Raw genomic sequence first — 15,001 nt, 5'->3', positions numbered from 1 at the left:
TAAGAGAACCTGGACTGTTGATCAGTCATGAATGGAGAGTAATTACACTTTGAAAACTTCAACAACTGCTAAGCTCAGTTCCCAAACGCTTACTTAACGCTTGCTAAGAAGAAAAGTGATGTAACACAAAGGTAAACGTGCCCAACTTCTAAAAACATGTTGCATGCATCAAATTTGGAATGAGTGTATGTTTACAAAAATCAATAAAGTTGATCAATTTGAACAATAAATATCTTGTCTCAAATCAAGTTAGGAAACGTGTTTCTGTATTACCAAAAATCATAAATGCCATTTTCAACTGAGATACGACAGGATTTTAGACTTGACTCTCGGTGATTGTAATGAGGCCCCCCAGCCTTCAACTCCCAGCACCGCCTCCCCCTTTCGTCCATACCTGTCCACCACTCCCCTCTTCTTTTTCGACTCACTGTCCACGTCACCCTCTGATTTTCATTTTGGTTGCAGGAAAACCCCCCTCTTCCTACAGTAAATTCTCTCCCTTTCACCGTTTGCCAACCCGCAGTGATCTGAGGTGTTCTGGCAGGGCTGCCCTCAGAGGTATCAGGCCACAGTGAGTGAGAAACCAAGTCAGAAAGAAATGACCTTTTCCCAGCCGAGCAGCGAGACAGAGCAGAGAGCTGGGAAGCAAAGGAGTTTAATCAGATCAGCGTGCCCTTTGTCATCTCACTGTCTGCCCTGTCAGTCTGTGTATCTGTCTGCCCATTTGTTGACTGTTTGTTCCCAGGATCTATTTTCTGTGTCATTCATCTATCTGTCCAACGAGTTATCTGCCCATCTTTCAGTCTGCTTGATGTGTTATTGCCTGTGAAACCACAGGTGTCTGAACATTCAATGTTGGCACATTTATGTACTCTACATCAGCTCCTGACCAACACTGGATATGTGAGGCCAATTCCAATATCAACACAACATATTGGATAATATTTATTACAGGGAGCACTTGTGGACAAACTATGTTGTTGCAGCACTATTTCTACAGTACTTAAAGTGTATATATGGTGTTTCTGTACTAATTTTAGTGTTTATCAACTTTATCTAAATCATGTTATGATAAAATGATCCATTAATGTTTTCAACAGTTTTCTATTGTCCAAATTAAAGATTTTGAGCACGCAGTAATTAACAAGACTTGAAGTCAACAGCCACATGAGCAGCTCTGTGAGGCTGTACCTAGGTACACTGGTGCTTTGCGCTAAATGCTAATGTCAGTGTGTTAACATGCCCAGAATGACAATGCTGGCACGCTGATGTGAAGCAGGTGTAATTTATGTACTCTGTTCACCACCTTAGTTTAGTGTGTTAGCATGCTAACATTTGCTTATTAGCATTAACCACGAAGTAGAGACACAAATTGATATTTTGACTTGATCGTGGCGCTAGATGAGTTGAGAGATCACCATCGTTATTACAATTAATCACAAGCGAGACATCACAAATCACAAATGTCAGCGTCATGGAAAAATCGAGGGAGCAGCGAAGTCTTTGGGACACATCATCTTGGAACCATGACATCTGTACCAAATTCTGATCCATTTGTACATGTTGCGATATTTCACATGATGTGTGAAACCTTTGATCTGCGCTTGTTGAAAAGTCAGCTCACGACAGCTCATCTCGCCAAAGTCAGTCGGCTTCATCCTCACAGGGCTGTAAATGTCTGAAATATCTGTATTGCCGTGACATTTTGTACAATCTGGACCAAAGTGATGGACCATCCAACTGATGGTTACCATTACCGTCCCTGGAGCCTTTCCGCTTCAATGGCTAAAAGCCATTAACGCTTTCAAAGGGAAGTCAATAAGGCTGATATTTCACTGCTAGAAGCAAAATGTCTGTTGAGTTCTGTGACACAACTCTGGTTTGTGCAACATCCACATACTGGGTCAAGCTGTTGGTCAGAGACCATCTTTAAAAATCAAGCAGTTTTCTTTAAAACGTGTGAATAATTTGGTCTCAGTCCTAATAGAGGACACAGTCCATGATTATGGATACTTTTGCCATATCATATATAGATATTAGTTTCAGTCTATAAACTTGCCTGTTATTTCACTCATCTCCATCGTTCCTCTCGATTGCTTTGTATCTGTCATGACACTGAACAGCTGACCGTCTGTCCCCGTGGCTGCTGTGGGTGTGCAGGGAGGAGAGCTGCAGCACAGGACAGATAGACGCTTTCTGGCACTTTGGCTTCACATTCAGCTCCATCATGATGTGCCTGGAGCTACAGTAAATCACTGGCCTCCCTGCAAAGGACACATTGTTCCTGGTGGTTCTGGAGCGAAAGAGTTCTCAGGGTAAGTGGCAGTGCGTTTGAGAGTGTGAGCAGGATATCTATTCTCAGCCGATGCCCGGTGACATCATTGAGATTCAGTTTTACATACACGCTAGAAATGAATGAATCAAGCAAGGACAGGTTGGTCTGGGTAAAAAGAGACAAACAGGCCTCCATAATTCATCATTCAGCCTCTGGGAGGACAGCCAGCGCTGGCTTCAGTCTCTCATTCACCTGCAGTGTAACACCACTGTAGTGGAGGCTCCATTCACTCTGGGCAGAGCTTAAATATACCCTGTGGACACTTCCCAAAGAACCACTCAAATTTGTTTACGTTCTTATATCTGCTAACTCTGCAGGAGTTACATACAGCAGAGGGAGTCCCATCGGGGCTGAATCTGAGAACTGCAAATAACACATTTATGCTGTCGCAGTCAGATATACTGACAAAATAATATGGCTCTTTGGTTTAATATGATGCAAACACACACACTGAACATCATGGTAGCAGAGGACTATCTCTTTTTTTAGGGCTTAGTGAAGATGTACTGTAAGTGCCCTCATGAGGGATGCAGATTACTACCTCAAGAGGGGACTTCAAGTACTTTGTTATTGTCTTAAGGTAATGCCATTTAGTGGGGAGCATTTTCCAAAATGTTCCTGTTGGTGCATTCAAGGACAACATTAAAGATTTTAGATTTGGCTGCCAAATAGCAACCTTTGCACTGAAGGAAACAGCCAACTTCACGTTATCCTTTTCACAGCCTCCATGTTTGTTCTGGACTGAAATATGTCAACAACTATTGGATGGATTACGATGTCTAAATCACCAGAGGATGAAACCTAATGATTTTGATGATCCCTTAGCTTTTCATCTAATGCCATCATCACATCAAAATTAACATAAAATTACAAACAGTAACCTTACATTACATGCTGCTGCTTTTCCCGTGAACCCCTTTTGTGTGTAAAGGCAATTTGAATCCAGCACAGGAATGGCGGACTCCGCCACGAACAATAAAAACTGCAATTTAGGGAAATAATGAGAGAATATAAATGCATTGAATAGCTGCTACTGAAAAATGCTAACCATAAATACCATCAAACATTGGGTTTGATTGCATGAAAATCTTATGGATTATACCTTTAAAAGGAAACAGTCTGCATATACATTCTGTAGACCACACATTTTTCTTTTTTTCATTAACTGTAGGTGCAATGTGGCCAAAATCTACATAATCCAGCGGCAAAGTGAAAAGGTTCAGTCCCTCTTTCACCTTCTACCTTGACCATGACTCTTATCAGCTGCTCCCCCCAATGCTGCACCAACCTGTTTCCCCTTTTTTCCATTACACATGACCCATTTTTGCTTCTCCACTATTCCACCACTATTCACTATTCCCATTTCCTCCAATCTACTTCATTTTCCTCTCTCCATCCCTCCTCATTTTACACCTTCTCCCCGCTTGCATCTGCTTTCCTCCTCTCTCTAACCAGCCTCTCCTTCACCTCTCAGAGAATCAAACCACTGCTCCTCAGCCAACCAGAGAGTGCAGGAATCTATTAAGCGCCATAGAGGAAATATGTCACCTGGGAGCTGATGTTACGAGCGATTTAGTAGGGAGGGAAGGGTGCAGAAGAAGAGCGATGGAAGAGGGGAGGTGTGCTGCAGTACCAAGGTGAGACAAGGTGGGGATAGTCATGGGTGTCACGTACGGAGAAAGCCTTCCCTCTTCTCTCTCCTACCTCCACACACACACATAAACACACTGCTGTCGAGCCTTAAGAGCCAAAACGAATGTCATTAGTCTCAGAGGTGATTCTGGACCAGTAATGAGATTGGAGGACTGCCCTGTTAGAGTTATATCACCCTTAACAACACTGTAAATCCACCCGCTTACACTGCAGTGGACAGACATACACGACAGCTCATCTCCCACCACGTCTGAATAACAGCAACTCCATTTCTTCAATTTTCTGAGATCTTTTTTTTTTTTTCCTTTGGTTTTGCATTGGATGGTCCATATCATATAGAGGCCGCGCATCAAAGTATTGATCCATTACTGCATGTGTTTGGAAACAAACAGAGAGATATGTTTACTAAAGTTCCATTTTGACTGAAATACTTGACCTATATTTGGCGTTTCCATTGTGTCCTTCTCTAGGTTAATGTAGGGAACTGTAAATTTTAATGCATTAGTATATTACACTACATTACTACATTAGTATCGCTGTACGTATTACTTACTTTGCATATGTTTTTTCAGTCCAACATACATTTGAGGTCATGTTGGTGGTATTTAAACTACAAATCCAACACGTGACATTGTGTTGGTTTCAGTTTTCATTTGGATAATGTTTTCAACCAGCAGCAGGCCTTTTCAACTGAGTTTTTATCTCTAATTTATAGAGATTATTTCATCATAAATTGACTGCAATTCACAGGGGAACATGTGCCAGCTTCATTCAATATATTACACTGTGAGCGAGAGTAATTAAATTTCTGTAGCTATTGTAATGCGACACTGTCAAATGAGCCTTTTACAGTGCTTTGATACAATTACATATTGTAAATATATACACCTGTGTTTTGTCTTTACCCTGAAAACATTTTTCTGAATAGCTTCATTTTATGAGCGATGAGATCCTACAGTTACACACACTTTTGCTGTTCAGCGTTCCTATTTCACGTGACTGATTTCTGTCTGTGCGGGCTCCATGTGGCCGAGCCAGCATGCAGCTGTGATATTGAATCTCCATCAGCTGATCATCAAACAGCTGTTGGTAGAGGAGACGCTGAGGTAAACTTTTCATCTTTAAATATTGGCAGACACAGGTTGTAAGAAACGTGGATGTTTTGACATTTCGGGTGCAAGTAACAAAAAAAGCATACTGTAAAGAATAAATGTCAGTTTGGTATAGTGAATGATGAATAATTTACAAATTATCATCATTTCCATTATTAAATAGTGAGCTTTTTCATCACTTTCATTTTATTTTTATTATCTTTTGTTGCTTCCACCCCTGAGGCCACTTCCTTAAATGATAAATGCCATTTTTCTGTTGTGAATGATGAAGTGGGGGAAACTGATGAAACATATCACATCATCTCTGTTTAAATTAAATTGGCTCTAAATTAATCAAATCACTTGATAATTTATTCATTTTTTACCCCTCTGTTTTTTCAGTCCACATGCATTTTCACCACCTCCATTTTTCTTAATTAATTGTTGTTGCTTCCACCCCTCACAGCTAATTGGTGTGGACTGTTAACTATGCTATTGAGACATGTGCTATTTTGTTTAAATCGTGCCCACCTGGGTCAAACGGTGCTGGTCAAGTTTCAGAGCACCCCCACGGTCAAACCAGCAGGTCGGTCGGTGATGTCACGTACTTCTGTGGACCAATCAGCATGTGGCAACAGTTGAATCCAAATCTGGTGAGAGTTGTGGGGTTGTTTGTTTACTCTACGTTGCCAGGCCGCTGTCAAACTAATCTAATCAAACCACACCCACACAGTCTGAATGAGCCATTAGAGTTCTCAACATACCAAAATATCAAGTTACTAATATGAATAGGCTGATCGCTTTCAACTGACTTTTATGATCAATCACAATCAAACAACTCACCAATTACGTTCAATAAAGACACTCCGGCAGTCTGTAATCTGTCAAGTTCTCTTGTCAAATGCATTTGTTACTGGCTGTGGTGATTTCTGAGCTGATTTCTCCCTCACCGCCTCCAGTTCCTCATGTTTTAATTACAGACTACTCTACTTGTTATGGCATCTCAAGCCTCTTTCATTTTGTGCATCACACTGATCCTGAATGTGTCTGCCTGAGTCTGTTCTGTGGAGTGCTCAGAGGGGGGATTGCGCTGCAGCTAAAGCCGGCAGGGAGCACCGGTATGGGCAGAGATTATTCTGTCAAATTAAAGTTCTGAACCACTTATGTAATAAATTGATGTTATACTGTATCCTCTGATGTAAGCGGCTCTGTCTGAAATGTGTGAAGTGAGATGTGAATAAACATTTGCAGCTTCACATAAATGTTCAGCAGACCGACATTAAGACCGAAAGTTAGATTCATTATTTACAATACAGTACGAGCCTCATAGATATATATTAGCAATTACATGATACATATGATATATGCAATTTTACTTCTATGATGTGACTATTTTGTTCCATTTGGCCGCTGTGAAGTAAATGATTTTGTCTTCGGTATTGATCTAAAAAGTGCATTATTCCAGATGCTCACACAATTGCATACATTTACACATGAAAACGTGCTATGTGTGTGAATTAACAGGCTCTGCTGTCAGAGATTACTGCAGAGGAAGCGGTGACTGTTTGACCTTAGAGCTGGAGGAGATCTGCCCTGGCTCTTCTCTGCTCAACTGTGAGAAAAGGAGCCTTCTTTTGTTCAGGAGCGTACAGATGACAGAGCTGACAGTGATAGCTGCCTTTGTAGAGCAAAGGGCCATCTCATCACTGTCAACACCATGCAGAGCTGCAGTACCAAGTACTTGCGGTGCCGCTGGAGCGATTCCCTGTACACACTGGGGAGGAAATCTGTTTGTATGCAGCTGATATCAAGTGTTGAGTCAGTGTCATCTAGCAATTTAGGAAAAAAAAAAACTAATGAAAACAATTGTGAGTCCACTGAGTCCATAAAAATTCTCAAGGAAGCGGCCATTAAGACAATCCTACTGGTCTTAGGTGAACAGTTTGAGTCAAATCATTTGTTGGATAATGATTAAAGGGTTCCAAGTGTCTGATGAATTAGAAGATGGGAACTGGACAGGAAACAGGAGAGAAAGAGGGACAAACATAATCCGAGACAGAATGAGGGTGATATGTGGGCTTTTGTCATTCCCTTCGTGGTGTCACTCCTTCATCATGCCAATGAATTAAGACCTTTAATCCTCCACATCATCTCCGGGATTCAATGGCTCATTTATTGCCGCTGCCTGAATGTCACGGAGGCGTGGGTGGACGACGTGACAGCGGGGATTCCCGCTAACCAGGGAGAATGACAATTACCATCCGACCACCTTTGCCCAGCAGAGAAGGGAACGTACATGGAGCGATGGCGGGTGAGTCACCGGGAGAGGCACCGCGGTTTAGCGCTTTAATGAAGCTCATGTCCACTGGTGATAAATAATGAGGGCTGTCCTAAGTCTCTGAGGAGGAAAGGAAGCGGAGGAGGACACGGTGTGTGACGCAGGTTCACTTTTTAGACACGGTGTACACATGTGCGCACCGGACATGGACACCCCCTTTGTCGAGGACAGTTATACTCTCTATCTCTCTTTGTCTAACATTTTATTTCATTAGTCTCTTTCATTTCCCCCCGGTCCTCTCTATTTCTGTCTATTAAATTCACGTTTCCCATCTGCCCACTTACTGTCCTCTATTTTGAAGCCTCTGTTCTCTCCTTTCTGTATTTCTCCTTGGGCCAATGTAGGGTCAGCCATCTTTTTCCAAGACTCTGCCAAATGCTCTGTCTAGGTCATTCTCAACATTAGTATTCACAGCAGTCATTTGCCTCAGTGGTTCTCCTTCCAGGACTGGAGTGTCTGGTTTCAGCACCATGGAGAGCGACACACAGTTTCACTTCAATTTCAGTGAGCCATGAACCTGACAACCTTATTTTTGTGGTGTTAGTGATCCTTCCTCTGAGTTTGGGCAACATTTCAGCCACTGGCCTAATTGCTGGGCACACAGCAGCATTTCAAGTAAAGCTTCTACCATGTCAGATGGAAACCAGCATTGCATCTGCACCTCATTTAGAGATTAAACACAATCCAAAAGTAATTGTCACCACAGGTTTGCAATTTTATTCTCTACTTGTGGCTTTCTTCAGCTTCACCTGTTTAAAGAATAGATTAGGTGCATCTTAGGGGTTTGTAATTCAGGTGGCGATTTTCAGTGGTTGAAGAAAATGATGTAACCTGATGATGTAACCTGCAGGTTTTATGGGCTACAAAAGAGGTCTGGCAGTCACCACTTTCACATGTAGTTTTCAAAGAAACAACAAACAATGACAGTGAATGGAGCCCCAAAGAGGTCAGGTGATTTGTGGACATACTGGCGGTGCATCGATTCAAAAATAGCTAAATCATTAAACATATAAAGGCAGTCAGCCCTGCAAATAATGACATCTGCCAAACAAACTGAGTCAACAAAGATGAAAAGTAAACACAAGTCAAGCCGGGCTCGGACTACACGAGCTTTGTTTGAAATTATTGGAGCGGTCCTGATGAGAGAAGTCCAGGAGGCTGAAGACTGGATCTGTCAACCCCTCACATTACTGGATGATCTGGATTGTACATCGGGACAGACCAAGACCAGGTCTCTTCTGCAATTGTTGGGAGGGGTGGATTGTGGGTAAATCGATCCAAGACTCCTGTTGTCTGAGCCCAGCCTTACGAGCTCAAATCTGGATGACTGTCAGTGCTTTCCGACGACACAGACAAGTCTACGAGGAGACGATGTGAATGACAGGTGCTGCCAAGCAACGGTACACATTCCAGCCCCTGAGGCTAACATTAGCTAGCATACTGCTGCTGACAGATATTAAAACTGACAGTGAAAATTCCACCTCCACTTCTCACTGAAGAACAGACAACTCTGTATTGACTGTGTCTCCCAAACCGTTTCCTCAGCCTTCTGCTTTGGTTTTTCCTCACTGCAAAGCATCACGACGGCACGTCTCAGCCTTGTTCACATCTGCTTTCCCATGAGATCACATGAGGTGGTGCACTGCTCCCTCTGGCATGACAATCTTTATATCATGTAGTGTGTGGTGTGCCATTGTTTTAAATCTTGTAGCGTGTGCTTGTTTGAGATTAGAGAGAAGAACGTCTGTGAAGATCCTCCTTACATGAGCGATACAACCCGGATTCAAAATCGATTAGGATTTTAAAACTCCCATAGTCTGGTGATAATCTATATTTTTTCTTAATGTGAGCCTTTTGTTGGCCTTTTTAAAAGTGATAATATAAACAAATACTGTATCTTCACAATACTGTATAGATTATTGCCACCTTTGTGCTTTGACTTTGTCATTTTAAATTAAACAATTTGTCAAAAGCCACATTAACATAATTCCCAATTACTTATTTAGACAGACTAAACAGCTCATTTAAGCTGCCGCTGGCAGCTTGTCTGCTCTGTTTAGTACGAGGCACTGACATCAAGTACAAATTCGAGTGCATGCTACAGTCACGGCCCTCGATAGGGATCTGCTTGTATGGCATCTTATTCCGTGCGCAGCCTGCCTGCCTGTGGAAGTGCTCATGGTTCGTTTATCAACTACAGTGAGAGAGCGTGCCATTGTAATTGTATTCACGCTGGCTTCTTGGGACGAGATTGATGTGGTGGCTAGTCCACGTATGCAAACGGGAATAAATGTCTCTTGGCTGACCTTGTTTGTTCATTTGTTTGCCACTAGCTCTGTTGGCTGGATGGAGAGAGGATGGAGGGGCAGAGAAAGAGGCTGAAAACAGAATCGCTGTACCTGAAAAAATATGTAGTTTGGACTTCTCTAGAAATGTGGGGATGGATGCTGTGTCAGGGAGCAATATATCAGAGTTAGGTCAAGAATAGCCATCACTGCATTTTAGTATTCCCGGTCTTTACAAGGACAAGTCCTGACAAGAACACTATTTGGCTTTGGCAAGCTGCAGGATGAAAATGAATCAAATTCAACAGATTTGAAGGAATTTCCCTCTTGACTCGGTAGGAAAGATTTACATATTGCATTGATGGGATGTATGATTTTGTGATATATTCTGTATAGTCAGTGCAAACTAATGCTTGAGACTTCTCAGCCTAGCTGGTTACCCCCGGTTAACCTGACACACGCATACACACACTCAACCCACTTTCTCTCTCTCTCTCCCCGCCCACAGATTGCACTATCCATCATCTGCCCATGAATCTCTCCTCCTCCACTAGCACACTTCATTTCTGTGCCTCGCTTTCTGTCACTTTACTGCTGCCATCCATCTCCTCTCACCCCTCCCTGCTCTGTCAGGTGAGCAGGGTCCTCGCTTACACAGAGACATGCAGTAGCTTTTTGGTTCTCCCTGTTTGAAAAGAGTTGGTGATTCTTGGCAAATTAACCAATGCGCTGATGTAGATGTCGACCTTTTCTTCTGTCCGTTTTAATATCCGCTCACACAAAGCAATCCTGGCAGTGAAATATTATTTTCTGTCATCTCGCCATCTTTTTAACCCTCATTTGCCCTCTAAGCTGTATTCCTCTTTACTTTCTTCCAATCACTGTCTCTCTTTTCCCTTGTCTCCAGACAGTCTGTCTTTGTCAAGAGAATATGGTTTACTGCTCAAGGCCTTAGTGTATGAAGCAATATATAAAATTTGTATAACAAAAGTGCGACACAGCACTGTGGGACACATTGATGCACAAATCAGTAGCTGATTTGCTTAAAGGAAAAGCTTCTGAGCTCTTGATATATGAAAGAGTCGCACAATAGCTCAAGCAGCAGTATAAACTGAGTGGTGGAAGTGGTAATGGAGGTACAAGCAGTGCCATCATTCACATGCTTGTCCATTTCCTTGCTTCAGTAGCTTGCGAGTTATTCTTTAGGACGAAGAGTCAACAGTCACGCAAGCAGCTCGGTGAGGCAGGGCCGTTTCAAGGAGATGACAAGGTCCAGGGCTGATCCCAGACCACGTGGGGCTGAGGTCAGGATGTGCGTGCAAGTGGAGCATGCGTCGAATTCTTTTGGACGGTCCCTGCTGTTCTCCCTGGAACACTACTGCCTAAATTAAATGTTATTAAACTGTACGACGATTACGAAAACTAACATTTAAAATTAATTAAGTAATTTAAATTTCTAATTAAAAGTTAAGACAATTGCTCTGGACAAAATGGACATCTGCAGGGCAGCTGAGATTTCTCAGACCTATGGCACTGATGTTTAAATGCTTCTCCACTTTATTCTTCTGTTTTACATCTTTATTTGACAGCTGTAATGTTTGGCACTGTGTGTTGTAAAAATAAAAGAAACCAGCCGTCTGATGGCAAGAGATTGAATTGAAACACATCTATTTGTGCAACCTTTCAGTGACTCTTTACTAACCGTCTTCTGGCGAAGGTGACGGCACAGTGTTCACTCCTTCCCCGACCTGCTCATCAAGTCTCCTTTCACGCAGCTAAAGCCAGGACACAATCCTGAACATGTATGCCCTGTACCGCATTCAAAGGTACAAGCACAATCACAAGGTGTCAGATTATTTAAGCACATAAAAGTCAGAATTCAAGATTTTACAACTGTATCTGACCAGTAAAACGACACTTCAGTACAACGAGCAGCTATGCCATTAAAATCTGTCTTGTCTTACATAACGCTATATTTCATGTGATATTTCCTAATAATTAATGGTTGAATGTCTTCCTATTATGTCTTGCAACGGACAATGTTAATAAAAAAGGTTATAAACTACTTGACAATGAAGCAACCGCTCTCTGTAATGGTCATGAGACTTAATTAAGCGGTCAAATATAGCAAATGAGATTATAATGCACTATCAGTTCATTAGCAAAAGGAAGTATCGTTCCTTAATACAGGTTAGGCCTTCTAAATCATCCTCTTTAACAGTATATTTAAAGAAACAACGAGTTCAGTGTTATTAACGTTCCCTTGGGTGGGTATCAAAGTTTAATATTGTCTCACTTAATGCTTCTCCAAGCTTTAAGTCTTAACACACTTTTAAGCTTTGCTGACCCCCCAGTATACCATCTGCACGCATTCATCATCTCCACCCCCCCCCCAACTTTATCCTAAAATTTCCTCAAAGTCTCCAAAAATAGGGTACGTTTCACAGTTTCATTTCACGTTGGCTCTTGCGTGTATATGCAGACTGCCATGGGGGAGAGTCACAATTCATTATCACAATATCTCACTTCTTGTTTAGTCCTGTCACACAACTTCTCGCTTTGATGGCATTTTTATCAGCTGGCTTACACACATTTTCTCACTGTCAGATGGACTGATTGAGACACAGATAAAAGGGTGGTAAATTAAAGGAAAAACAACATAAAGAGTCTTAGTACACGTTGGGTCACTATGTCCCACCAGAACAGCCTAAATACACCTTGGAATTGACTCTACAAGTCTCTGGAACACCATTCTTCCAAAAGATACTCCCCCCTTTTGATGATGATGGTCATGAAGAGCGCCATCAGTCCAAAGTCTCCCATAGGTATTCAGCTGGGTAGAGCTCTGGTGACTGTGAAGGCCATAGCATATGATTCACATCACTTTCATACTCATCAAGCTATTCAGTGACCCCTCCTGCCCTATGGATGTGGGCATTGTCCTGGAAGAGCTCACTCCCATCAGGACAGAAATATTTCATCATCGGATAAGAGGGGATCACTCAGAACAACTTCGTATTGATTTGCCGTGACCCCTCTCTCTAAAGGGACAAGTGGAAGCAAACCATTCCAGCAAAATGCCCTCAATAGCATAACAGAGCCACAGGATCCTCTCACTCTGAGGGTCAAGCATTCAGGCCTTCACGGTTCTCTTAGTGTGCGCTACACATGCATTCGCCCATTTGTCGAGAATGTGGTGAAGGTTGACTCATCTGACCATGTCAATTCCTTCCACATCTCTGGAGAGCAGGACTCTCAAATGTATATTCATCTTTGTAATGAGGGATTTACACCCTGCAACCCTGCATGCGAGTGTCGACGGCCTGTTCTTGCTGACAGTCCGATCACGTCTTGCATTGACATTCCCGAGCACCTGAGGAAGAGCTGCTCTTCTGGTTTTCCTGACATATTGCACCGACGCATGAGCTGCACAGTCAAATATGAACTGTCAACCACAATTTCTGACCGTATTCACTGATGCCTCTCCCACAGATCTAAATGCAGATGTCACTTTAGTCACTGCTCCTGTTAAAACACGAGCCACCTGAGCAGTCTTTGTGACTGAAGCTTCTGCCATCTGTGCTCCAGCAATGAACCCTCTTTCAAAGTCACTTAGATCTTTTCCTCTTGGGACCGCTGAGCATTTCTATGATGCTACAGAGCGTGATCAGATGTTAATTCTTCAACTGTATCACGCAGTGCGCCTGTGTCAAAGCATCTGCATTTGTTATGTTTCTCCACTCATTTATTCAGTTTTTTTCCTTTAATTTGTCACTTTTCAAAGTGTAGAAGTTTGATAATGCTGAAATAAAGCAGATCTATGTTTTAAAAGTTAGGAAGCTTTCTCTGAAAGACAGGATTAAGTGTCTTCAGTCTGCTTCTCTGTGAGACTGCACTTTGGCACAAGGGCTGCAGCAGTCCACCTATTCACGGCATACCATGATATGAAAATTGATGGTTATCATAACATGTATAGTTGCTTATTTACAATACTGAATTCTGCCATGTAACTATTATTCTAAAAATATTTCAAGTCCATGTCAAGCTTCATGTCTGTCAGGACAAAATATCTTGTGACACTATAATAATGCTATTTTTCAACCAAAATAAAACTTCTTCAAAATATTTTCTGAGACAATTATCATCGCAACACTATTCGGGCACAGCAGTGTTTTGAGCTAAATGCTATGTTAGCATGCTAACATGCTCACAGTTACAATCCTGACATGCTGATGTTCAGCAAGTTTTAGTGTTTACCATGTTCACCATCATAGTTTAGTGTGTAAGCATGTTCAAAGTTTAGAATTATCAGAAAACATTAAATCCTGAGGCTTATTTGAACATCATTTAGTTTTACATATTTAGATTTTAATCTAATGAATGTGCTGATCTTAGAACAGTGAAGGGGGCTGTTGTTTAGGTATTGGTGAAACAATTAAATACAATCCAAGGTGTAAGTTGGGTAAGATTTAAAAGACTTTATCAGGACTATCAAGGTTCATCAGACACCAAAATGGTTTGTAATACTGGAAAGTTGTCCAGGCGGCAACTATTTTCTCTTTGGTCACAATGATCACAAGGTAAAGAGTAGAAACACACCATTCACATTACAAAGCAATCCGTCAGGAATGTGTGCATGTTATTATTGATTTCATCAGTGGGACAATTGTACGCTGAGTTAATTTACCCTTTACATATAAAATGACATATACTGCATGTCAAGTTGGTTTTATTATTCCTTAATAAAGTAGAAATCCTCACCCCTAAACAGTCTGTTCTGGAGAAAAATCAGATTGAGAGCGTACACTCAGTCCCCTCAGAGTGATTCTTGGGCCACTTGGCTCGCTGCTGTTGTAACCGTTGGGGACTCAAAATATCGATCTGCTTTGCAATCAATCAAATGGTGAGTGCTTGCCAGGGTCAGAGGAGATACTAATATCATGGGCAGACGTGGATTTATGGCTGCATGTGTCTTTCATGTCCTCCCATTTTCATTGCTTTTCATCTGTTTGTGTCACACCTTTCCCCACCGTGTTTGCTGGTAGTACACACATAGCTGCACTCCTCTTATAGACTGCAAAACAGGAATCACTTCTTTCATTCATCCTTGTGTCTCTGTCTCGCTGCCATCCTTCTGCATGCTGTCCCCTTTATGCCCTCCTTTTGTTTTTTTTTTATCCCTGCAGTCCATTCATGCCTCCTCTTTCCACCATCCTCCTGCTCTTCTTTTTTTCTGGCTTGCGTAAGGAGCTCCGCCGTGCTGTCCTCCCTCCATTCATTCGTCCCTCCTTCTCTCGTG

This window comes from Chaetodon auriga, chromosome 19 (assembly GCF_051107435.1).
Source record: "Chaetodon auriga isolate fChaAug3 chromosome 19, fChaAug3.hap1, whole genome shotgun sequence".
NCBI classification, from domain to species: Eukaryota; Metazoa; Chordata; class Actinopteri; order Chaetodontiformes; family Chaetodontidae; genus Chaetodon; species Chaetodon auriga.
Note: the sequence above shows the minus strand (reverse complement) of the source record.